This window comes from Manacus candei, unplaced genomic scaffold, assembly GCF_025592945.1.
Source record: "Manacus candei isolate 608988 ecotype Guabito, Panama unplaced genomic scaffold, ASM2559294v1 h1tg000052l, whole genome shotgun sequence".
In the NCBI taxonomy this organism is placed as follows: domain Eukaryota; kingdom Metazoa; phylum Chordata; class Aves; order Passeriformes; family Pipridae; genus Manacus; species Manacus candei.
This window is the reverse complement of record NW_026138100.1, coordinates 1,643,248-1,667,407: the sequence shown is the minus strand read 5'-3', so window position 1 is coordinate 1,667,407 and position 24,160 is coordinate 1,643,248. Positions and strand designations below refer to the sequence as shown.

At 39.0% G+C, this 24,160-nt stretch overlaps 1 protein-coding gene across 7 annotated transcripts in view; it reads left to right on the top strand.

The window, feature by feature from the left end:
• Positions 1-11,363: 11,363 nt before the first annotated feature.
• TULP4 (TUB like protein 4) overlaps positions 11,364-24,160 on the top strand; it is a 154,828-nt gene continuing 142,031 nt past the window's right edge. For 2 of the 7 annotated variants that reach the window (XM_051801544.1, XM_051801542.1), the window contains exon 1: positions 22,168-22,980. The gene's annotated coding sequence lies outside the window, so the exon portion shown is untranslated. Of the gene's footprint in view, positions 11,421-11,467; positions 11,542-22,167; positions 22,981-24,160 lie in introns of those variants that run through there. The other 5 variants (XM_051801543.1, XM_051801545.1, XM_051801546.1 and 2 more) reach the window with 4 other exon arrangements.

Below are 24,160 nucleotides of genomic sequence, written 5' to 3'. Positions count from 1 at the left end.
TCGGTATCATTGTATGTGGTCTAAGGGACTGAGTTCTTTGTAGTCCCTAGGGAAAAAAGGGTCTTAAATCACATAGGATGGTGAAGGAAATCCAATGAGGAAACTTGAGTAAGTATATGAATTAAACAAACAAAACACCTAACGGTTTCTGCTATTTGAATAAACTTGGACCTCTGAAAGGTTTTGGTTTTTTTAAAATGCATATAAGCCTGGAAGTTGCATGCTTTAACAACAAAGAATAATTTAAAAAATATGTATCTATATTGCTCCGATGGGAGAAAAGTAGATACGAGTGTTGAAAATATCAAGACATTTTGAGGTAGTCACCATTTACACTTTTTCATTTAGGTGTGAAATTTTGATGAGTAGAGCTTGGAGTGAAACATGTTAAGAATACATTTGAAAGACGAAGCATTTGAGAATAAAAAACTGAGGGAGATCTTTGTTAGTATATACATGTTTTGGTTATAGAGTTGATATTGTGAGAAAATTGGCTCTCACTCTATTTGAATATTTTATGTTAAATTGACATCTGTATCCATTACTAATAAGCTCACTTTTTTGCTAATATCTAGCACAGGAACTTCGCTCTGCTCAGCTTTTGCTTGAGCAATGAAAAGAGAACTCGAACAACAGACTTCTTGTTGCTGCTTGTTAAAGCACCAAATTTTATCTCACTTTCTGCTTTCAGTCTGAGTTGAAAATATCTTGTCTACTGGAAGAAGAGCTTGGTTAGAACAATTACCTAAAGGGCACTTATTTGAACTTAGTTTATTACTTGCTACTTATTTATACTTAAATCTAAAAAAGATTGCGAGTTCATTTATTTGCCTTTTGTGATGTAAGCCAAGTTGCACTTGGGTAGTTACTGTAACTTGAACATGGTCATAAGTACTGCTTTCCTTAACACAAATACAGAAGCTAAAGACTAATATTTGACAGAAAGATGAGAGATCTCTAAAGCAAGGTAAGAGAATTTGAATAATTCAAACAAAGTATGTTATATGGGAAGAAAAGGTGGAAACTGAAAATACAGCTTCCTGTTAAAGCACCTCATTTTTATTGAAAATTATACTATTGAGCATTCTGAGTTTTTTGTTCAAGTCTTAGATATTTTTTTTTTTGAAGTTTATTAACGGGCTTCAAAGAAAGCCGTGTAAAAAGCAAACAAGCCTAAATGCTGCCATATATTTAGATACTTAGACAAATTATGGGATCAGCTAATTGTGGAGAGAGTTATTTTAGCATGGGTTTTGGCAGCACAATGAATATGATCCTGGTTAGTTGGTATAGATAGGGATTATAATAACTTAGTTTACTTGTGCCGAATTCATAAATCCCCTCTCCTTCTCTCTGGTACAACAACTAGCCCAGGAAGAATAATTGTCCAGTGAACTAAAGGAGGAAATAACCAACAATAACCAACAGTGGATGTTGCATCAAGAAAGAAAACTGTATTGAAAGAAAATGGAGAATGCTTCAGGGAATTCTACCAGTTTATCTGAGAGAACCCAGACTGAGTGGATTTGATTTTGTATCTAAACTGCCAGTGTTGCTTCAGAAAATGGGAGGCATCTGAATCCATTTGAAATTACAGTGGTTTTGTTTATTTGTTTAATGTGCTTATAATGGTAGTTTGGGGTTTTTTTGCTATTTAGCACAAAAAGATCTAGGTGGCTGCGTGATGTGCTACACTAAACCTTCTCCAAGTGCTGTTGTACATTAAGAAATCCTATTTTACAGTCTTTCCAGGTTTATAGGGTGCATTCAAAAGCATATCTTCTGAGTCTCTTTTTTTTTCCTAATGTGCCATAACAACAGTTTTTACTGTTTTTTCTCACTCAGCTCTGCAGGGCCACCTCACATATGCAAGAACAATCTAGAGAACATGTATTTTATGCATTAACAGGATTGTTTACTTTGAATTGAAGATAATGGTATTTCATGGTATCATTTAAGTGACTTGTGTTAACCTTTCTTAGTTGGCATCATCACCATAAAACTGTCCAATTTCAGTCAGCCCCTAGGCTGAACTTGCAAAAGTAGGACTCTAAAAAGCATATATAAATGTATGTCATGTGTATGTGTATATGTTTATATATATATATAAATCAACAAGTCTTTCATCATATAAACCAACACAGTCTGAGAGGTATATTTTGCTCTTCCAATCAGGCAATTGAAGAAAACAGTAAAGTTTTGTAATAAATTTTTTTGCAGTTCCAAGTTCCACACAAATTTCCACCCTGACTCCTTCATTATCCCACAAATGATCCTGTTAAAGCTGGTAGTGGTTACTGTAAAATGAGGCATTACTCAATATGTCAGAATTGGGTGTCTTGTGTGTGTTTTGTAATTCAGACTGTGGCAAGACCTACAAAATTAGATTATACAAAATTAAGGATTCAATAAATTGAAAGTCATGGTGATGGAAGAACAAATTCTTCCTAAACTAAGTCATTATCTTTGGTCTTATGACTTAACAACTAATAAGAACTTTAAAATATAGGATATCTGACAGAAATATGATGTGGAGCTGGGTTTTTTTGTTTTGCGGGTTTTTGGGGGGGGGTTGGGTTTTTGTTTGTTTGGGGTTTTTTGTTTGGTTTGGGGTGTTTTTATGTGGAATAGAAATAGTATTCTACACATTGCTGTTTCAGGTTTTCAGAACTGAACAGTTGACAATTTGAAGACAGACCAGTAAGGGGAGCTCTTACCAACATTTTAAGCTGCTATTAAAAAAATTGCAGCCTGGGCTGCAGTGAGTCAAAGACTTATGGTGCTTTGGAGCATTAGATAGGCATTCAGCTAGAGATGAACATTCAACTTCAAAGGAACCTTCTAAAAAGTTATTTGCTGTAGGAGATTTTGGAATGTAGTATTTTTAGCTCAGAAATTTCTTAGATGTTTAGTTATCCAATTTTTTCTTTCTGTGCTTAGGTACACAGTCATGTTACATTAAAAGGATGAGTCTGAAGTATGGTCTTCCCTTCAAATGTTAACTGGTAGGTCTGTGTATCTCCACACCAAGATCCTACTTTAGGAATTGTTCTAAGTTAAATAATTTTTAGTGGGTGCAAATCAAAAGAAGATGTTGTTTATAAGAAGTAACATTTATGCATTTTTGTCCCTCTTTATTTCTTCACAATACAAAATGCGTGTGATTGCAGCGTACCTGTTACTCAGAGCACAAGCACCATACTGTATGGAAGACATATACAACATTCAATCTTACTGTATTTCAGTCTGCGCTGGGGATTTCTGCATCCCTATCCCTCATCATCATGGCTAGGCTTCACGAACGAAAATTTGGGATCCCTATCCCTATCACTACATGGAGATGAGACACATGGAAAGTTTTTCCCTCATTGCCTCCCCCCAAAATGAATAGTTTTATTGGTTTACACCTATATAAATGTAAAATTCAGTATGTTCTCTAAACAAACAAACAAATACCCCCACAACACATACCAATTAAGTTTTAATAAGAAGGGGAAAAAACCCTCAAGACTTTGAATATTAGTGATTGTATTTCTCACATAAACAGAAAAAGTAATTTTCTCACTTCTGATTGCATAGCAGTAATAAGAAAATTAACTACAGAATAGAAACAGATTATAACATTGCTGTCAGTGAACAAATTTTAAAAGTGAAAATTTTAGAGTATTACTGTAAGCTTTTAGCTTTTTGTACTTGAACAATTTTACCTGTTAGTAACAAGTATAAGGTTCTTGAAAGGTCATTTTCAAATGAATATTTTTCTTTTTCCAAAATAAAAGCAGACTCATAATATCCATGCAGGAATGTGCCTGAACACACCAAAGAAAATCCATCCAACATCAAAACTGACAGATATTTGATTAGCCACATAACTAGCCCCTCAGGAAAGAAACAGCAAGCAAAATTGCTGGATGACTATAGATTGAAGGATTTGTCTGTCAGAGCTATACAGTTGTTCATTTTTCTATTACAGAAAAGATGGACCCCATTGTAAATTACAGGACACGCAGAACATTGGGTACACTTGCAGCTGTGAAGAGATCACTCGCAGATAAGGAAGTATTCTGCATTTCTACAATGCTGGCATAGGTGATACACTGTTAGTAGTGAGAGATGCACATACCAAACAAGGCCCTATGATCTGTCACCATTTTGTGTGTTGTGTTCCTGATATATTAAAGCTAGAGGGGTGAGATCAGAGGATGAAAATGCAAGAAGGCAGGAAAGAGGGGAAGAGTGTTTTAGGATTGCAACTATTATTTCCTGTTAATTCTGAAATTGAACAAAATCAGAAGGAGCATAAAGACTAAGAGATTACACCAAATTAATTTTAATTTTGTATCCAAAAATAGACTTACAATTAACTAGAACTTAATTGGTTTACAGAAGGTCCTGTATTTATCATCAGAGCCAATGTAACACAAGGACTGGGAGAGCAAGTTTTCTTAATTTTATGCCTATTATTTTACCTGTCCTGGATGGGACCACTTTTTCACATGCAATGATAGTGTAGTTTTACTTCCTTTTAATCTTTGCATTCTCCAACACTGGCAACTCTACTGAGCATAAAATGTGTTTTGCACGTGTGTTGTATGTATATCATTAGATATACACATATTCCAGAAGCTAGAGATTCAGCAGGGATGAGTAACCCTGGAATAATTATGGCCTTCTGTATCATCAAAAAGCTTGAAATTAAAATACAAAAGAAAAATCTCTCTTCAGCTGTAAAATGAAGCATGCTCCCTCTATTTGATTTTGCTTTTGGTCAAAACAAACATTATGTTTTCATTTTAGGAAAGTTATAAAGTCAGTATAAAACTGAAGACAAAAGAGGCGTGGTTTCTTAAGGAATATTTGGAATGGATATTGTTAAGCACAGCCATGACAAGGTCAGTGTGATAGAGGACTGTGACAGCTTTCTGCTACTGGCCAGGTCAGCATTTGGGCAGAAGGAGCTGCAAACAGCATTTAAGGGGAGAAACAGAATAGGGAAGATGTGTGGGCAAAGCTAAGCATCTGAACAATTCTGTCATGTTGCCCCGAGAACCTGATGCCTTGGAATTAGTAAATGTTTCCCCTTTTGGCTTTGAGTAGCATTTTTTAAAGCTATTTCTGCCGCTTTAGCTCGTCGTGTGTCAGAATGAGCTGTATGGAGTGGGAAGGAAGGATTTCTGAGGGTGTATGTGTCTCAGAAGTTGGTTCCTGAAGTTGTTTGCTACAAATATGAAAAATTAGACCAAGCTGAGATTGCCTTTTCAACATGTAGCTCATTTTTTTAACGTACTACAAAACAAAGGGAACTCTGAAGGTCATATAAAGAACTTTTATTGGTTGAATTGCTAACAAGACAAAACCCACTACACCTCTAAATTTGAAATAGAGAAGGAGTGCAATTTTCATCATCTTCGCAGTTACATGAATATCATAATCAAAGTAAGTCATAAAAACAAATAGAGAAGACTATGGATGTTGTCTACCTGGACTTTAGTTAAGCCTATGACACTATCATAGCATTCTTCTGGAGAAACTGGCTGCTTATGGCTTGGCTGAGTGCAGTGTTCGCCAAGTAAAATCCTGGCTGGATGGCTGGGCCCAGAGTGGGTGGTGAACAGTTACATCCAGCTGGCAGCTGGTCCGAAATGGTGATCCCCAGGGCTCAGTGTTGGGGCCAGTCCTGCTTAATATCTCCATCAATGATATGTACAAGTGGATTGAGGACACCCTCAGTCAATTTGTGGGTGACACCAAGTTTGGCAGCAGTGTCGATCTGTTGGAGGGCAGGAAGGGTCTACAGTGATCTGGACAGGCTGGATTGATGGGCTGAGGCCAACTGTATGAGGTTCAGTGAGGCGTACCAGGTTCTGCACTTGGCTCGCAATAACCCATGCAGCACTACAAGCTGGGGGATGAGTGGCTGGAAAGTGGCCCAGAAGAAAAGGACCTGGAGATGTTACAGCCAGCAGGAACATGAGCAGTGTGCCCAGGTACCAAAGAAAGCCAATGGCATCCTGGCTTGTATGAGCAATGCTGTGGTCAGCCAGAGCAGGGAAGTGACTGTACCTCTGTACTCAACACTAGTGAGGCCACATCTCGAATACTGTGCACAATTTTGGGTCCCTCACGACAAGAAAGTCATTGAGGGGCGTGTCCAGGGAAGGGCAACAGAGCTGGTGAACAGAATGGAGCACAAGTCTTATGAGGAGCAGCTGAGGGAGCTGGGGTTGTTCAGCCTGGAGAAAAGGAGGCTCAGGGAAGAACCTATTACTCTCTATAACTACCTGAAAGGAGGTTGTGGTGAGTTGGGGGTTGGTCTCTTCTCCCAAGTAACAAGCAATAGGACAAGAGGAAATGGCCTTCAGTTGTGCCAGGGGAAGTTTAGGTTGGATCTTGGGAAAAATTTCTTCACCAAAAGGGTCGTCAGGCATACTGAAACAGTCTGTCCAGGTAAGTGGTCAAATCACCATCCCTTGAAGTGTTCAAAAGGCATGAAAAGGCATGTGGACGTGGAAGCTGGGAAACATGGTTTAATGGTTAATATGACAGTGCTGGGTTAACAGTTGGACTTGATGATCTGAGAGGTCCTTTTCAACCTTAATGATTGTATGATTCTACAGTATGCTCACCTTTTGGGAGAAAGATACTCTTCATTGCCCAACAATATTTCTTACAATTTACAGAATAAAGGGATGTTTTGGAGTCCTTATGCTGAGTAGCATTATAAGCCTCAAGCAGGTGGTGGGGATTTCAAGGGGGAACAAACATAGGAAACCAGGGTGCTAATAAGGCTAACCAGACCTTTCACATCTGGAATTCATTTTGTGTCCTTCTAAAACTAGGATTAAAATGATCAGTGAGATCCCTAATCAGGTATTTGTTAAAGTACGGGATGTTTTTGAAATTATTTTATTTGGACCTAGAGCTGCATTGTATCATTGTATTATATTTCGTGAAAACCATAAGGAAAAAAGAAAAACCCCTCAGTATATTCGTAATATTCTTGCAGTGTATTTTTCTATACTTAAGTCTAGGTTGAAATTATTTTTTCAGTGGAGTAAAAGGACTTAAATATTTGATCATGTTCCTTTATAGAACTACACACAGTAATGGAGGCATTATGCTGTAATTATATTGGTTTTGTTTTTGTTATTTTGTTTGTTTTTTTTCTTTTTAAGAATTAACATTTGATCTTGCAGCAACCTCTGTTGTATTTTTTATTATGGAGGGTGATAGCATGGAAGTAATTTGGGACTCTAGTGATAAATTGTGTTTAAGACCTTGAATATTTTGATGGATTTTCCCTTATTCTTTCACATTTTTCAAGAACTCTATATTTGAATGTTGTCTCCATTGAACTTTGCAACAACAACAACAACAAAAAAGGACTGCTTAAGCTTTGCTGTGCTGTCCTCTTACTTAAACTCCTCATGAGACCACACTTAGAAATGATAAAAGGCTTTGAAGAAAGGACATATGGCAGGGGTCTCTGTAGATTTAAGCTAAAAACGATATAAATTTGTATCTCAGCCATTAACGCACCTGTCTGAAAAGCCTCAGGACTTTGGAAGTATTTCCACCAGCTGCTATTTATTTTAATATTCTAATGTGGTCTTTGTTGAGCAAGTTATATTAATTGATTTTTTTAATATTGTAGACATATTCAAAGGTCTCACTTTGAACAACTAGGGTTTTATAATGCTAAACTTTTTATGAAATGCATAAGAAGGGACCCTACCCCAATGCACCAAATAAAATAGGCAAAAATTACTGTGTTTGTTTAATAGAGTAACATATAGACAGTCACGTCTTTCTCTCCTGGCCCTCCTCAGTGCCCATTTCAAGTTTAATTTACCATGCTTTAATGTAATTGATCACAATTGTATGCAGAACTCTGGGTGAAGTCTTCCTAATACCACTGCAACACTTTTACATTTCAGATCTCTCTTTGAAATTCTGGGAATATTAACTTCTTTCAGGATCTCATCAAATTGATGCCTTGTGGGTATTCTCTTGCTGACTGAAAGATACAGATTTTTCTCCTCCTCTCTTTTTACTTGATGTCTTCAGTTGAAAATGAACATTTGTAAGTCCTTCAATTCATCACTTTTAACTTTGTACTATCATATTTAATCCTATTCTTTTTAGTGGTCTGCTTCCATGGGTCATCCATTCTTTTCTGAATGATATATCTATTTTGATTCTAGGCTGTATTGTTGATTCTCAAGTTTGTGTTGTCAGCAAACTTTATTACCACACTCATGTTTTTGTTTTAAGGTCACCTAACAAAAATATTGAAAAGGCAAGTATCATGGCTGATTGTTCAGGGACTCCATTTACTGTATCTCCTCAGTTTGTTTTCTTTGGAGCACCATCCACTGCCACACTTTAGTTCCCATCCCTTGCCATCTGTACTAATCCTCATTTCTTCATCTTAATATCTTCCGTGGCATAATGTGAAATACTATGTCAAGTTAAAAAAGCAAAAAACAAACCCACATGAATATATTTCCCTTGTTTAGGATATCAGTCATTTGATGAAGAAAAATGCATTTCTATTCAACTTAGTCTATATTGCCCCATTTTCCCATTTACCAAAGTGCTTTTGTTCTTTTCTAAAAATGTTTTTCAAATCCTTATGTGTCATTCACACCAGATGGATAATTCTGAGCTTACCCTTATTGTTCCCTTCGTTGAATACAGGTACAGTCTCTTCTCTTTTATATGCTAGAGTTGATAGACTTAAAAAGATTATTGGTGCTTTTAATATGTCAGTTCTTTTTGTATCCTGGGATGACATCTTGTTTTCCCTGTTCAGGTTGCATTAAGCTCCTCGAAGAAGCAGGGCAAAAATATATATGGAAGATTGGAGCTGCTTCCATGACAAAATGAGGCAGGAGGACAGCTGGGGTGAACAGCCAGTCCACTAGAGGGTTTAGTTAATCCTCATTCAGCCTGGCTATTCTCCTCAGCTACTGAGGATATCCTTGCTCTATTGGGGAATCTGCCCAAGCAAGCTTTGTTTCTCTTTCTCTGATGTATTCCTCTGTGGTGGAAGAAAATTGAAAGGTGAGGTACATCAAAAGGAAATGCCTTTTGGAATCATTTGAGCATATAAAGCTAACAAAAATTAGTTAAGTGTGTATGTGGAAGAAGTACAAGTGAATAGATTTGCATGGGAAAAAATGAGTAAGTTTGCATGTGAAACTCTCCAATGCATTAAAAATGGGGTAGTCATTTATGCTGTAAATTCAGAGAGAGGTGAAGAAGGAAAGTAGAATAACGGAGGCATCTACAAAAGCAGTTGTTGCATTGTAACACAAGACACTTCAGTACCTATTCTAATTTAGGTCCTGTGGGAGAGTGTTCTGCAAGGGGAACTCTGTGTCTCTTTTTTTTTTTTTTTACAACATTTAAAGGCAATTTTAGGCTTCTCAGTTGTATAGCATACGTAGCTGAATTGAGCTTGTGGAACCCTAAGGTGTTGTCAAGTTTTTGTAATAGTCAGCCTTGTGCAGATTTAACCACATGCCAACATTAAATATGTTTCTGCTTACCTGCTAATGATTACACCTGAGAGATACAAGACCATAAACGTATTATGTTGATAGAGTGAGCTGCAGCAATAGTAAACGTGCATTTTTCTGTGCATTTTTATTTAGTCCTCACCAGGTAACAGGGCAGAATTAGTGGGACTCCTGCAAGGTATCACTCAGTCATGATCATAGTTTGCAAAGGCTGGTGAACAACTGGGACACATAGTTTTCTTTTGTGATTATGAACCCAGATACAACTTCCAATGCAACTGAGAGAAGGGTCTAGTAGGCAATACTGTTGCACCATACTTAATGTACCTGGGTGGAAAGGACAGGGTTACAAAGGAGTTTAAAGCAGCAGAGGTGTTTTGCACACCTCTCTCTGATATTTTTTGCTTTAGTACTGAAATTAAATTCTTATGATATGATGGCCTGTAAATTAGGAATCGAGCTAAGTTAAACACAGGAACTGAGTGATACAGTGATTTTAACTGTTTTGGCTCCTTAAAATTTTCTGCTGAAGAAGTAATTAAAATATATGAAATGTAGGCCTACTGGGGGTGGTGGTTGCCTTTTGCAGATATCTAGTGGGTAATTCAGGGACCCTGGTCTCCACAGCTCACCAGTTGAGAACAACTGCTGTAATGCACCCAGAAATGGAGCCCTAACTCCCTGATAACTTTTTACTGCACTTTAGCTATAGGATCTGTTAAGAGTTGCCCCAGGGTTTAGTCTGTGTACGGTAACTGAAAATCTTCAATAAAAAAGCAACTTTTTTTTTTCTAAATGAAGATTATATTAACAGATGAAATTTATGCCTAACTCTAATACCTTATCTCAGGCTTCAAGTCATCCAGATTTTCACATACCTAGCTGGCCCTTGTCAAAAGTTTGGCTCGTTATTGCTGTAGGTTGTAATAAAAAATTCTTATGGAACTGTGGGGAATGGTGTGAAAAATATTTACCCTTTTAGTTTCTCAAATGTTCAATAAGTTGTAATTCCTAAAGCCAGCAGGGTATTGGGCCTTTTCACTTCCTGCTCTCCGTGTACTATTTTTTGGATGGCTTTTCTAGAGCTGATAATTACAGTTTGTTCCTGGTTTCCTTAAACTACTAAGTGCTCCACACTTCTTTTGTTTGGGCATTTTGTTGGTCCTTTCTGAAGAAAGTGAATGTGCACTGAATGTGATACCAGAATACAGCATCAAAATTTGTTTCCAACACCAGTCCCCTTTTTACTGAGGCTCCCCCAGGTCTTGTAGTGTTGATATCTCTAGATTGTATTCTGAATTCTGAGGACAGAGGCATTCTCTCCTGCAAGACACCCCCTTGACCCGTTACTGTAAGCATGATTTTCTCGGAGCAAAGGTTACACTTAGCATGGGACACTGGTCAGCACAGCTAACTTTCACTCACTGTAGCTTTTGGGTTGAGCAAAAATTCAGGAATATAGTGGCGTCAGCGTTTGTGATTTTTGCAGGGAGGAGTGTGAGGTACGTGACGAGGCTCAATGCCCCAGATACAATGCACCAACTTCTTTTCCTTCTTTCTCGGCCCTAAAGGCAGGAGGGATAAGTCAGCCGTAGGTGCTTTGTTGTCAAATAACCCCTATTTCGTACAGGCCATTGTGACTCCTGTTTCAGAGGGGGGTGAGGGGCTGCGGGGAGACAGTGGCGGCTGTTTCCCCTTGTCAGACGCGCTGTTACCGCGCCGCCCCGCAGTGTGCCCGCCGTTCCTCCGCCGTGCCCTCCGCCGGGTCCCGCGGGGCGGCTTCGGGGCAGCCCCGGCCCGGCGGGGGCGGAGCCGGCCGGGGCAGTGTGGCGGTCACGTGGCGGGGGTCACGTGGCGGGGGAGCCGGGCCCAGCCGCCGCCGCCGTTCCGGGAGCGGTGAGAGACGGAGCCGGGAGGGCGGGCAGGGAAGGAGGGAGGGAAGCAGGGAGTGTTGGGGGGGAGGGAGCCCGCGGGCGCGAGTGGCCGCCGCCCGCTCCGCCGCTGCCGCCGCGCCGAGGTGAGTGCGGGTGGGGGGGCGCGATGGGCCGGGCGCTGTGCGGGGCCGCGGGCGGCTCCGGGGCTGTTTTCCTTTTGTTCCGGTGGGCGCCGGCGGCCGGCAGGGCGGTCCGCTCTCTGGGGGCGGGGGGGTCCCGGAGCGCCGCCGGGACGGGCGCGTCCGTCGTGTGCCGCGAGCCGCGTCCTTCCCGCGGCGGCTCCCCGCGCCCGGCGGGCACCGGCCGGGATGAGCCCCGGGAACGGCGGGCGAGGGGTAGCCTGGAGCCCCCGGCCTTCCCTCGCACCTACGGCTTTGGGCGGGGGAGCTGGGGGGGTCTCCGCCCTCTCTCAGAGACTCGGGAGCGGGCGGGGGTCCGGGAGCCGCGGGCGGCGGCGAGGGGAGCGCTGGCTCCGGCAGCACCTGTGACTCTCCGCGCACCGCCCGTACTGCCGCGATGTGTAAACATTATTGTCTTTTCCATCTTATTATTCTCTTATTTTCTTTTTTTTTTCTGCGACGTCTCTCCAGACCCCCTTACGGGGAGGGGAGCGGGAAGGTCTGGGGGCACACGGTTAAGAAATGTGCCCCACGATATGGTAAAATTCGCCCAAGGAGCGCAACTCCTTCGCATTCTTTCGTGTTGTGTTTTCTCATCGTGCCTTTCAATAAGTGTCTGTGTGCGAACGTGTTCCAGCACATTGGCTTCCTAAAGGTTTCCGAAAAAAGTGCCTATTCAGTGCTTAAATTTGACGTAGACATTAGAACATACAATTAAAACAGCTGTATGGGGTTAGATTAAAGGTCCGCCTTGTTTGGATTCCCGTTTCTGCAAGTGGCACGTAGCAGATGTTTAGGAAACACCATAACAACAGGGTGAGCGTGCTGTGAATCTTTGGGAAAAGAGCCAGGCCTCCAGCAATTTGAGGTTAAGGGACTGCCTGAGTCAAATGTGATGTTTTAGTATTTGAGTCCTTTTTCTTCCATAACTTATATATACACGTTTTCAAAAAAGAGCAAGACAAAGGCCTCTATATAGAAAAGTTTTTTTCTTAAAAAAAATATAATTGTGATCATGTTATTGTCATAGGTAGTTTCATTTTGCCTATATTACATTTGCCTGTCCAGGGATTACTGATTCATGAGCAACATCCTGTGTTTTGAATAGGTAAGGGATATTTGCAGTGGATATTTTCTACACATATGGAAACTGTAAATAAAAAAATTGTTTTTTAATGTCTGCCTTTACAAATAATTTGCAAAATGTAAATCTTAACACTAAAAATAACTGTTTAATAAAATTAAGTATAGTAAGAGCTGTGTCAAAATATCAGGTGTTTTACCAGAAACACAGTATTGACAGCTTTGAAGATGATTATATGAACCCCTAACATTTAACTATTTATACTTAAGCTTAAAGGGTTAACTTGTTTTCTTATTACATCAAGACTTCTGGTAAAATAATTGCAATAATACCATCACAGATGTTTCCACAGTAGCAAAAGCATAGTGATTCCTAGGGATGCTAGCTATCAACTTGATCTTGCAATCCTAATTCAAGAAATAGCTTCATGCCAGTAATTCCTAAGATTGCTCTTATAAGGAACATTCGCACAAGTGGGCCTCATTTTTCACAGGCAATATGAATGTCAAGCAAAGTAGAGCTATTTCAAAAAACTGCATATTCCCCCACGCCCCCGGTGGAATTTTATAAGAAGGTCATTATCAGTTTCTTGGGGGCTGAAAGGAGATAGTGGGTTGGTGTGTGTGTATAGATAGATATATAAGATTAAAAATAGCTTACAAAACTGACAACTATAAGTGTTATAAATGATTTTCATAGAACGATGATTATTTTTTTTTGTACATCACTTCTAACAACTGTAGAATTCTCACCTAGTCAACAGATGTTTATTGTAAAACCCTTAACATGTTTCATTATTCTATGAAAACCCTGCTCATGTTGAACTATACTGAGCTCATGATGGGCTGTTTAAAATATTCAATATATTTCCCTCAGTAAGGTGATGAATAGCTTTAAATGGTTCTGTTATAACCTTGCACTAAGAAAGCTCTTTAGTGCACCTGATTCCTTTTTATTACAAAAAAAGATTTATTCAGCTGAACTTTCAAATAAAATCAATTTTGTTTATAACTAGCCTCTAGAAAAAGTTGTACTTGTTTTATGTAATTATTAAGCATACTTATAATACACAGCTTTTAGCAGTGCTTTTCATTATTAGGTCTCAAAGCACCTTGCAAAAGAATTCAGTGTAATTATTCTCTTCTTATCTTAGGGTAATTATTATCATCTTATCTAGTGCTCATAAAGAGATCATTGTCTGCCTGTGATTGCTATAAGAAACTCTATAAGAAGGTCTAATAATAAAATCAGATTTTTTTGTTTAATCCTTTTTTTACACTAAACCCCCACAAACTCGCCTTTCTGTTTTGTACAGTTTTCTGTTGCAGCATTTTTATTTCATTTTATGAAGACTGAGGTAATTTCATACTGTACCTTCCATGCCAGTGTTGGAAGCTAAGCCTGTGCTTTACGTATAACAGACTTCTCTTCTTAGTGTTAGAAGAGACTTTGCTGAAGGCTTAACCAAATTCATTGATGAGTTAGAAAATTATTCAGGACAGTTCCTGTTAAGGTGATCGAAGTAGTAATGGTGCACGCCTCTAGTTCAGTTACCAGTGAGCTTGACTGCTAAGAGAGTTAGTATATATGTCTCTTGATATCTATCAGGAAGAAAAGTGTGCGTGAATATGTGAGGTTACATGGCCAGTATCCTCATGTCTTCTTCTCCTTCATTCTTCTCCTTCCTTCATCTCCACCACGCAGAGCTGGTAGAAATAGTACAGAATCTTACATTTCATTTTTTTGACTGGAACCACCAGTTCCAGTCACGATCAGTGTTCCATTTTTGTAATGCTCTGGTAGCAGAACAAACTTCTGATGCTAGAGGTGTGAAGTACACACCCTTAAGTTGTTTTCCAACTACCTCTATCAGCTGGGGCGCACAGATGATTATTACTAATTATATTATTGGTGCATGTAAATAGTTTAGTTTAGGTCTTGAGGTCTTCTACTCAGTTGCTATTTTGCAAAATAGGATGAAAAGTCTTTTTTTAAGTTCAAGACAATACATTAAATCATTGCTATTTGGGGATAATATACAAGTTAGGAAATGTATGAAAGGTTTGATAAGAGAAGGATTATAGCTTGGGAACTATGAGAGGAAAGTCCTGCTTATCAAACCTAATTTCCTTTTACGACAAGATAGCCCACCTAGCTGGTCAAGGGAAGGCAGTCGATGTCATGTTTTTGGATTTCATTAAAGCTTTCTATACTGTCTCTCACAGGATCCTTCTGGACAAAATGTCTAGCACACAGCTGGACAAAACACATGGATAAACATGATGGATAAACACATCATGCAGTGGGTGAGCAATTGGCTCATGGTCAAGCACAGAGGGTAATAGAGAATGGGTAACCTCAGACAGGTGACCTGTCACTAGTGGGGTTCCACAGGGCTCCGTCTTAGGCCCTGTGCTCTTCAACGTCTTCATAAATGACTTGGATGCAGGACTGGAAGGGATACTGAGCAAGTCTGCAGATGACACAAAACTGGGAGGAGCTGTTGACTCTCAGAGGCAGGAAGGCCCTGCAGAGAGACCTTGACAAATCAGAAGACTGGGCAGTCACCAACCATATGAAGTTTAACAGGGGAAAGTGCTGGATTCTGCACCTGGAATGGGGCAACCCCAGATGTACGTACAGACTGGGGAATGAGGTGCTAGAAAGCAGTGCCATGGAAAGGAACCTGGGGGTCCTGGTTGATGGCGAGTTGAATATGAGTCAGCAGTGCCCTGGCAGCCAGGAGGGCCAACTGTGTCCCGGGGACATCAGGCAAAGCATCGCCAACCAGTTGAGGGAGAGGATTGTCTTGCTCTGCTCTGCACTGGTGCGGCCTCACCTTGAATATGGTGTGCAGTTTTGGGCACCACAATATAAGAAAGATATTAAGCTGTTAGAAAGCATCCAAAGGAGGGCATGAAGATGGTGAAGGGCCTCGAGGGGAAGCTGTATGAGGAGCAGCTGAGGTCACTTGGTCTGTTCAGCCTGGAGAAGGGGAGACTGAGGGGAGACCTTGTTGCAGTTTACAACTTCCTTGTGAGGGGAAAAGAAGGGGCAGACACTGATCTCTTCTCTGTGGTGACCAGTGACAGGAACCAAGAGAATGGCCTGAAGTTGTGTCAGGGGAGGTTTAGGTTGGATATTAGAAAAAGGTTCTTCACCCAGAGGGTGGTTGGTCACTGGAACAGGTTCCCCAGGGAAGTGGTCACAGCACCAAACCTGACAGAGTTCAAGAAGCCTTTGAATGATACTCTCAGGCACATGGAGGAAATGTTTTGAGAAGTCCAGTTTCAAGAAACTACCTATTGCTGTGTTCATTTTTGTATGACTCTTTGTACTGAACCATTATTTTGTATTTGATCCATTACTTCTATGTTGTGTCATTTTTAACTAATGCTGTTGTTTACATTATTTTGCAGTACTTAAAAACTTCAGTATGTTTTAAATGATCTGTGATAATAGTTTTCACTTTGTGCTTATACCTATGAAAGACCTTAGTATTATTCAGCTACGTGCCATACCATTGATAGCTATATCAAAGCTGGTCTTAGGAATCTCCCACTGGAAAGCTGGGCTGTTTGTGTAGTGTGGAGGTCCTTTGTTGCTTTCTGCATAGTTTGAAAGCTAGCAGACCCAACTGGTAGTCATACACTTCCCTGGGTGTAAACAGTCTCCAACATCCTTGTCTAGTGCAAAATACTTTTTGCAAAACATTTACTTGAAGAATGATTCTCCCATTAGAATATAAAGATCTAGCATTTCTCAATAGTCATATCAATCCATCCAATCAGTTCTTCCTCTGCTTTGTATGTGCAGTGGAATAGATTCCTCTCCTTTGAAGACAGTCTTTTCACTAAATACTTGTTGAAGCAAATATCTTGCAGCTTAACTGCTTTCTAAATAAAGTCTTCATGTATCTATTGTTTGACTAGTTTGGACGGTAATCACAATGTAAAATTTCAAAGAAGACCAAATCCATTCACACAACCATTTAAAGAAAATTCGTGCAAATACTTTACCAGTGGTACCTGGTGCCATTTAAGCAGACAAAAACATAGAAAGGAGCCATGAATGTTGGACACAATATGAAAAGAGAATCTTTCTGCATGTATAGTAAGAATATGATAGAAGAGCAGTATTTTTGAAGATAAGTAGCAAATAAAGTTATTGTAAAAAGCAAAGGTTGACTGCCTGCTGTGATCGTAATGGATCACAGTCCACAGGAGGCTCTTTAGTTGTCGAAAGACCATAACTAACAAAATTCTTAAGTTGTGAGAGGGAGAAAGCACTCTCACTTTTATTCTCATTTGGGTGCAGTATTTAGTACGGTGGGAACCCATATCTGTTGGGCATCCAAGCATTAGTAGCAATGTTATCGCTACCTGTGCTTTTTAAAGAACAGATCTCTCTATTCTAAGGAAAAGGTGGGATGACTTTTAGGAAATCCTTTCAGTTGTAAATACCTAAAAAATAAAACAGAACCCTAGAGATCTGCCTGTCTAAAATCTGAATAAAATACCCGGAAGAGAGATTGACTAACATAAATCCTGTCTTGCAGATCATAGGAGGTGTGGATAATAGTTAATGTTGTATAAAAATATAAAAAAATGTTACTCATAAAGCTGTTTTAAGTGTTAAGTAAAACTTTTAAGGGGGAGTGAATTCAGCTAAGGGAGAAGGAGGAAGAGTTTTATATTTGTGGTGTCTTTCCCAGCTCTCACGAGTCATGTAAGTATATTAAGAACTGTTACTATATAAATATCTTGGCTGCCATACAAGTGCCCTACATAGTGTTTGGAAATGAGGGACTTGAACAGTGTAGGTGTTGAACCAGCTTTAGATATTGTACCTTCCTTTTTCCCAGGCACAAAAATATGGACCTAAGAATGGTATATCAGCTCAGACCAGAGATGTTTCTACATTAGTATCTTGTTTTTAACAGTGAATGATAGCAAATGCCCAGGGAAGAGTATCATAGGGTGTGCAAATAGCTGAGTGTCTGAAGGGAAATATCACTGATTTCTAACAGGATGCAGTTTAGGGGTCTCTGGGCAGATGGTTTGGTAATTAATCACATGGGTTGTAATAGTTAAGAATTTATGCATCTTTTTTTTGAACCTGCGTTAGCTTTAGCATCTACTACATCCTATGACACAAGAATGACAGAAGTTTAAAGTGTCCATTTTTAGTTAGACTGTTGCCACTGTAAGAGTTACAGTCCTCCACTCCTTTCATTTTATATGGTGTAAAATGCAGTTGTTTTTAATTTGTAAAATTTTATATGAAACTTTAATGGATAAAGTTGAGTTGTTGATGTGTACATATGGAATGTGAGGCCCTGTGTGCGAACTCTCATTTACTGAGAAATACAAAAAAAGAAGTCTTCATAAAATCTCACTTCCAGTAAAGTCCAGTTTATTTACACCTTGCATTTATCTTAACATGGAACCTGAGAACTGCTTATAGCCAGTTTTGCTCTTAGCAATGTGTCTTTTTGTAAAGACCATGGTGTTCACATCTTTATATGAATTCTACCTATAAAAAGCTGGCCTTTGAAAAGTAGTTGCCAAGTTTGTAATTTTTTACAAGAATAAAGGAAGTTTTGATGGAGATTTTGGTGTGAACTTTCTGTAATTGAGTAGCAGAGGACACATATCTGTATTTGTCATATGGTCATTCAAGAGAAAAGTAAGGCATTCCTGAATAATTTGGAAACAGAACACTATGTTAATGAAATGGCTCTTTCCTATGGTCAATAACTGAGAGGAGAAAAGACAATGCAGAAAGAATTGTGTCTCGCCGATACCATCTAAGGAGTCTTTCTGCTGTGCCTTTTGCCACTGGACTTGTCTACCTCGCGTTTGCCTCTTTAGCCACCAGCGCGCTTGTAGCAAATGTGGGTAGAGCCCTTTCCAAATCTTCATTTGCGAAGCCTAGCAATGAGATGAGATGGTCAATACCCAAATTTTCACTTAATCTGTGAGGAAACAATGATATAAATCAAATGTCCGGCATTTCCGGACTTGGATTGCTCTGGAGTCTGTTGAGTACTTCTGCAGTTTGATATGAACTTATCCCTGGTTTGGATTCCTACTTCCTTCTCTTAAATGTTAGGATTTGTTAGCAGATCTTTAATGATGTTTAATGATGTCTAAGGCAAAGGATCCTTTATGGCAAATATTTTTTTTTTAATTTGTCAGAACAGAAAATGGGGCCACAACTTCCATTGTCCATTAGCTGTTTATTAATTCAATTAACTGAAACAGTGAAAGTGGTTGATTCTAGGAGAGATTTAAATAAATGTATTTGAATTTTATAATGACATGGGAAGCTATGCAGTGGAAATCTGCTATCTTGCATGAATAATCAGGTGATAAAATTATACCAGCTCGTGTTACAGGTATGCACTTTGGAGCCATTTTTCCAAAATGGAGATAAAGATATAAAAAAGATTAAAAAAAGATTAGAGCAGTGGAGGAAGGGACATGGTTCTTCTAAGGATATTTATATCATCTTATTTGGAACTGTAATAAACCACTATGAGCAGGAATTAGTCTGTTCTCTCAACAAAAAAAAACTTTCATGTATCGACAGGGTTCTATTAAAAGCAAATACAAATCACAAGATTAAGTGGTTAAGTCCTCTTCCTTTGAGTTACAGACCTTCCAGAGGTGGATTCCTACCAGATTTTGCCAGCCCACTGAGGAGACATTCTCTCTTCCTTTATACCAGCAGAATAACCCTGTGGAACATGTATTAAATCCAATATAAGTTATTTCCTAGTGTTGCAAAGAGAATTTTTGAATTTGAAAGTCTGTTCACTGGAGCTGTAATGAGATTGAGAAAAGTGTACTGTATAAAAAAAGTATAATTTGAGCTCAATACTAGTGCTAGGAGTATGATGGCTGTACAGTATTAGTCCCTCCTCCCAGAAGCATCAGGGGCTCATGCTGGGTAAATGCGTTGACAGCATCTCCTGGAAAATGCCTAAGCTTACATGCTGTAAGTCTTACTAGCAAGATGCCAGTCTGCTCTTCTGCAGAGGAAATGGACATGGAGTGAGGACATAAGGGAAACAGAGCAAAGATGATGCATACAGACACATTTCATCCACATAATGTAAGTAGTTCACAAGAATTGTGTATTATGTACTTCCTAGTAGCAAATTGCTGACTGTCCTCATTAGGGAAACATGTTCAGTCAAAAAATACCCATATCCAATGGATAAATATCCAATACCTGAATGACAGAGAGATGGTGAAGCCAGTGAAGACACATGGACGGGGCTGACATGAAGCAGTGTGAGGATTTAATAACCATGTTGACTCTTAGAGGCAGGATTCACAATGGCTTTTTAAAGGAAGGATTTTAGAGTCTGGCTTCGGTGACTTTTGCATGGTATCTTCTAAATCTTATTAAGGAGTTATAGAGGACTTTGTTTTCTTAATTGTTATGGACAAGAAGTTAATAATGGGAAAAAACCAAAACCAAACTAGTACTTATTTTTATTAACAAAGGAATTGGAAATTGCTCTCTCTTCCAAGGATTTAAATGAAAGACCACTGATTAGATAGTGATGATGTAGCTAGGGAGATGAGGAAGAAGATTATATGGAAAATTCTTATAATACAGTTTCATTTTCAGTACTATACTGGTGGGTTTTGCAGTCATTATTAATACAGAAAACAGATGACCTGAATAGTGGTTGTTCTGGGCTAAAAGTGACCAGTAATGCTGAAAGATCTCACAAAAGATTGCCTCCTATTTCCATGAGATGCAACAGTAAAACCTTTTGTCCCTGTCATAGGGAGGTTATATTCCAACGGTTGGATAGTTAATTGTCTTCCCCTTCTCCCTTTGGAGTTTGCTTTAAATATTTCTAGTGCGAGGAAACTTCTAGCTGGTTTGGAGAGAAAATATTTGTGATTTAATTGTCCAGTGCTGTAGTGCCAGAACAAGCTCTTGCAGTTAAGAGTTGGATCCTTGCGGGTCCCTTCCAACTCAGGATATTCTGTGGTTCTGATTCTGTGATTCTGAATTTTAAAATAGCATTGCTCATTGAAGCTTCAGAAATACTAGGAAAACTTTGATCCCTGAATTGGATTTGAATTTGTGTCCATCCTTGTCATCCAAGGATTCACGGGGAAACCAAGAATTAGCCAGCATTTGCTTTAATCAAAATCCTCCTAAAACGATCAAATGACCTTTGCGTTGGAAATAGCAATAGGATTTTTATAGTGTCTTCAGGAGTAGATCTGCTACTAGTTGTCCATCATCTTTAAGGAAGATATAATGGGACAGATATGTCGTGAGGTTTTGGATCATACTGATTTTCCTCTGGCTGTGTAGTCACAGTTTTGACAAGTATCATCAGGAGATAAATCTTGTTTGGTTTTTTTTTTGTTGTTTAGTTTTAAAGCACCTCATTGTGTTAGCTGATCTAAAAATTTACCTGAAAAATTGCCCCAATTTAAAAATAAATAACAATTGCATGCAGGCATACTTGGCTGCACAGCAAGATCTATTTTTAAAAAAGGTTTCTGTCTTGTTTTTGCTTAATTTTAGTGATCCAGAGTTTTTCCTTCATTTGAGACATCCTAATGAATTTTGACATCTTTTCCAGTCCTTCGTTATAGATAAATGAATGCATCCTCTGGATCAGATTTCAGAATCATTTGTGTGAGGGAGGCCATGCTTATCTTCAGATAACCCCAGGTATTCCAGTAATTCCTAGTGTGTTTGAAGTTCTGCCTCTGTTTGGTGTTTACTCTGGCGGGTCTTGTGGTTGGAAAGGTGAAGGAGGCTGTAGGACGCTGCTGCCATATAAGTACAGCAAATTAAAAGGCAACTGCAACCTGATGTAGATGAGTGTTCTGATGAAATGGTGATTTAAAAAAAACAAAACCAACCTGTATCAGTCTAAAGTAACAGTTAAATTTTGATTTTATTTTTCTTGTGGATTAGTTGAGGATTACAGCAGCAGGCTGGGAGTCAGAACTTCTGTACTCTCTCAATTCTACCATAAGCTTCTGTATTGCCTTGAGATGCTTAATTTTCTTTTACTCAGCAGTATAATGAGAATAATGCTATTTTCCTACTTCTTGTAGGATTCACTGAGGCTGGTAAAGCACTCCTAGGACATTGGATAAAAGGTTCAAAATTTCAGGCTCATGTTAAAAGAAATCATGGTGTAGTTTGAATTGAGTCAAATGTTCACTCAATTGAGAGTGATTAGGCTGGGTACCAGTTAAACTAAAAATGTTCCAGAAAGAGAGGGGACTGAAACAGGACAGGCTAAGCTATAAATACAGGTATGCAACTCTTTATTTCCTGGTGTTCTAGTTGATTCTTGAGGCTATAAACTCTTGGCTTGTCACTTAATGTTGTAAACCATCAGACGCAGAAACAATGCTAAGGTTACAATACTTTAAAACCATAAGAATGACAAAAGTGCCTACCTGGATGAGGTATCCACATAGGGCATGTATTTGGACATATCCACTGAAGCAGTCTTGTATTGAAGGATTCCTGCACGTGCTTGTACTGGATAGGGAATCATGGAAGGAGTCCACAGTGTCACTAGATTAGAGTATGGTGTGTTGGGAGTTAGCAATGAGATCATTCATTCATTGGTCAGAGTGTATTTGTGATGAAAAGCTAGTGCATTTCTATCTCCCCTGCGTATTAGAAAATACATCTGCAGAGTATTCAGCTTTATCCACAGAGATGCTTTTTGGCTGCAGATATTTATGTAAGGTTGTGGGAGTTTTCATTTTCACAGCAATGTTTGTGTTTATTGAAGCAGTACAAATAAAGCAGGGTTGCTCTTTTGCTGGAAAGTCTTATCCTACCTGCTTGGGATTGTTTCTGGAGGACAGATTACTAATTCCTATAACATTTTTCTTTAATGATTAACTCAGCTACGATGCCCCAGATTTATTTTTGAACAGTGTAGTATATAATATACCAAATACAATTTATTGATGTTGATGTTAGGATGAAAATTAAACATTAAGGTTATGTGCCTAAACTTCTGCACAGCACTGTCTTTGCATTATAAGTGAAGTTGGGTGCTTACATTAAACTAGTGGTTTTTTCTGAGAAAGTGAGACTTAAATTCACGATGCAGGTATGAAGTTTGCTCTCACAAACTGTTAATCATTTACAGTTAACAGTTAACTGCAGCAGTACAGTTAGCAGTTAACTGGTAATAGGACCGTTATTTCTTGTATCTGGATATAGGTAGAGACGCTGTGAAGAAGAGAATTGTACTTCCAGATAAAAAGGTGAATATAAAATTTCTTAGGTCAGAGAGTGGGGTAAGAAAACTCAAGAAGGTCCTTGTTTTGAGGCTTATTAGTGTTCTGGTGCAAATGTTTATTCTGAACAAATTAAACCAAAAAAATGAAACATGCCATGAAAAATGCAGTGAGCAAAATTGCATGCTTTTGTAATAATTTTCTTCACTAGGTTTCTCAAATTGTGGTGTGAAGCTCCCTGGGTGTCTCATCTTGAGCTGCTTGCCACCTCTCTTTGTAACATGTCTTGTTCACCTATCTTTTTTTCTTTCTACTTTTTGAAGGGCTTATACTTTGTCTTCACAGATTTACTTGCCTTCTTTGAGTACCTGAGTGAATTCAGGGGTCTCTCAGGGATTTAAATTCATCAAAAGATGATAACACTGTCATGTTTCTTCTCTTTTCCCTCCGCATTTTTGAGTTTTTCTTTCAGGACAGGCTCCTGTGGCTGTGTGATTGATACTGTGCACAGTTCCTCATAGTGAGACCGTTAAGGTTTTTGCTCTCTAAACTCTGATGTTTGTTAGGTGGCCTGTACCATAGGTAGTCAGACCTTCTCTTTCAAGCTTTTCTTGCAGGATATTTCAAAGTATGAATAAGCGATAACAGGGAGGGAAGAGTTGCGAGAGATGCTGGATTCAAAGAAGTGTGCAGCTTGTTTGGCAGCATTAGGCTATCTAGTGCACTTTGCAGCACTCTTGCTGTGAACTGACAGGCTTTTGTTCACTATTTTGGAAAATTTCAGAACTCTGGTCAAAACACTATTTAGACAAAAAATGGCTACTGCTCCGAAACCTATAGTCTCTCTTCTTATGTTAAGGTTGTCAGACTATTTAATATAGAGGTGTGCCATACTCTACTATTTGAAGGATCAAAGGCTTAATAAATGTGATACTTCAAGTTGTGAGTTATTTGCCCTAGCACCCATTCACATGGAGTATCTTCTGCAGAATTTTTCTGGTGTTTAGAAACTAAGTGGACAAAAGTTTAAATTTTTTCTGATAGGTTTGTGTAGTCTGTGTTTGATTTCTTTTTTTTCTTTTTCCTCTAGATTCAAAATCTTTAAGGATTGTAAACAAGGCATTCCCTCATGCTGGTGATAAGTCAAAATCTGCCTTGGGACAATTACCTCTTTCTTAGCATGATGTCAGTGGAAAGCCTGAAAATGCTGCCATGCAGCAGCTTGCTTTCTCATCTAGAA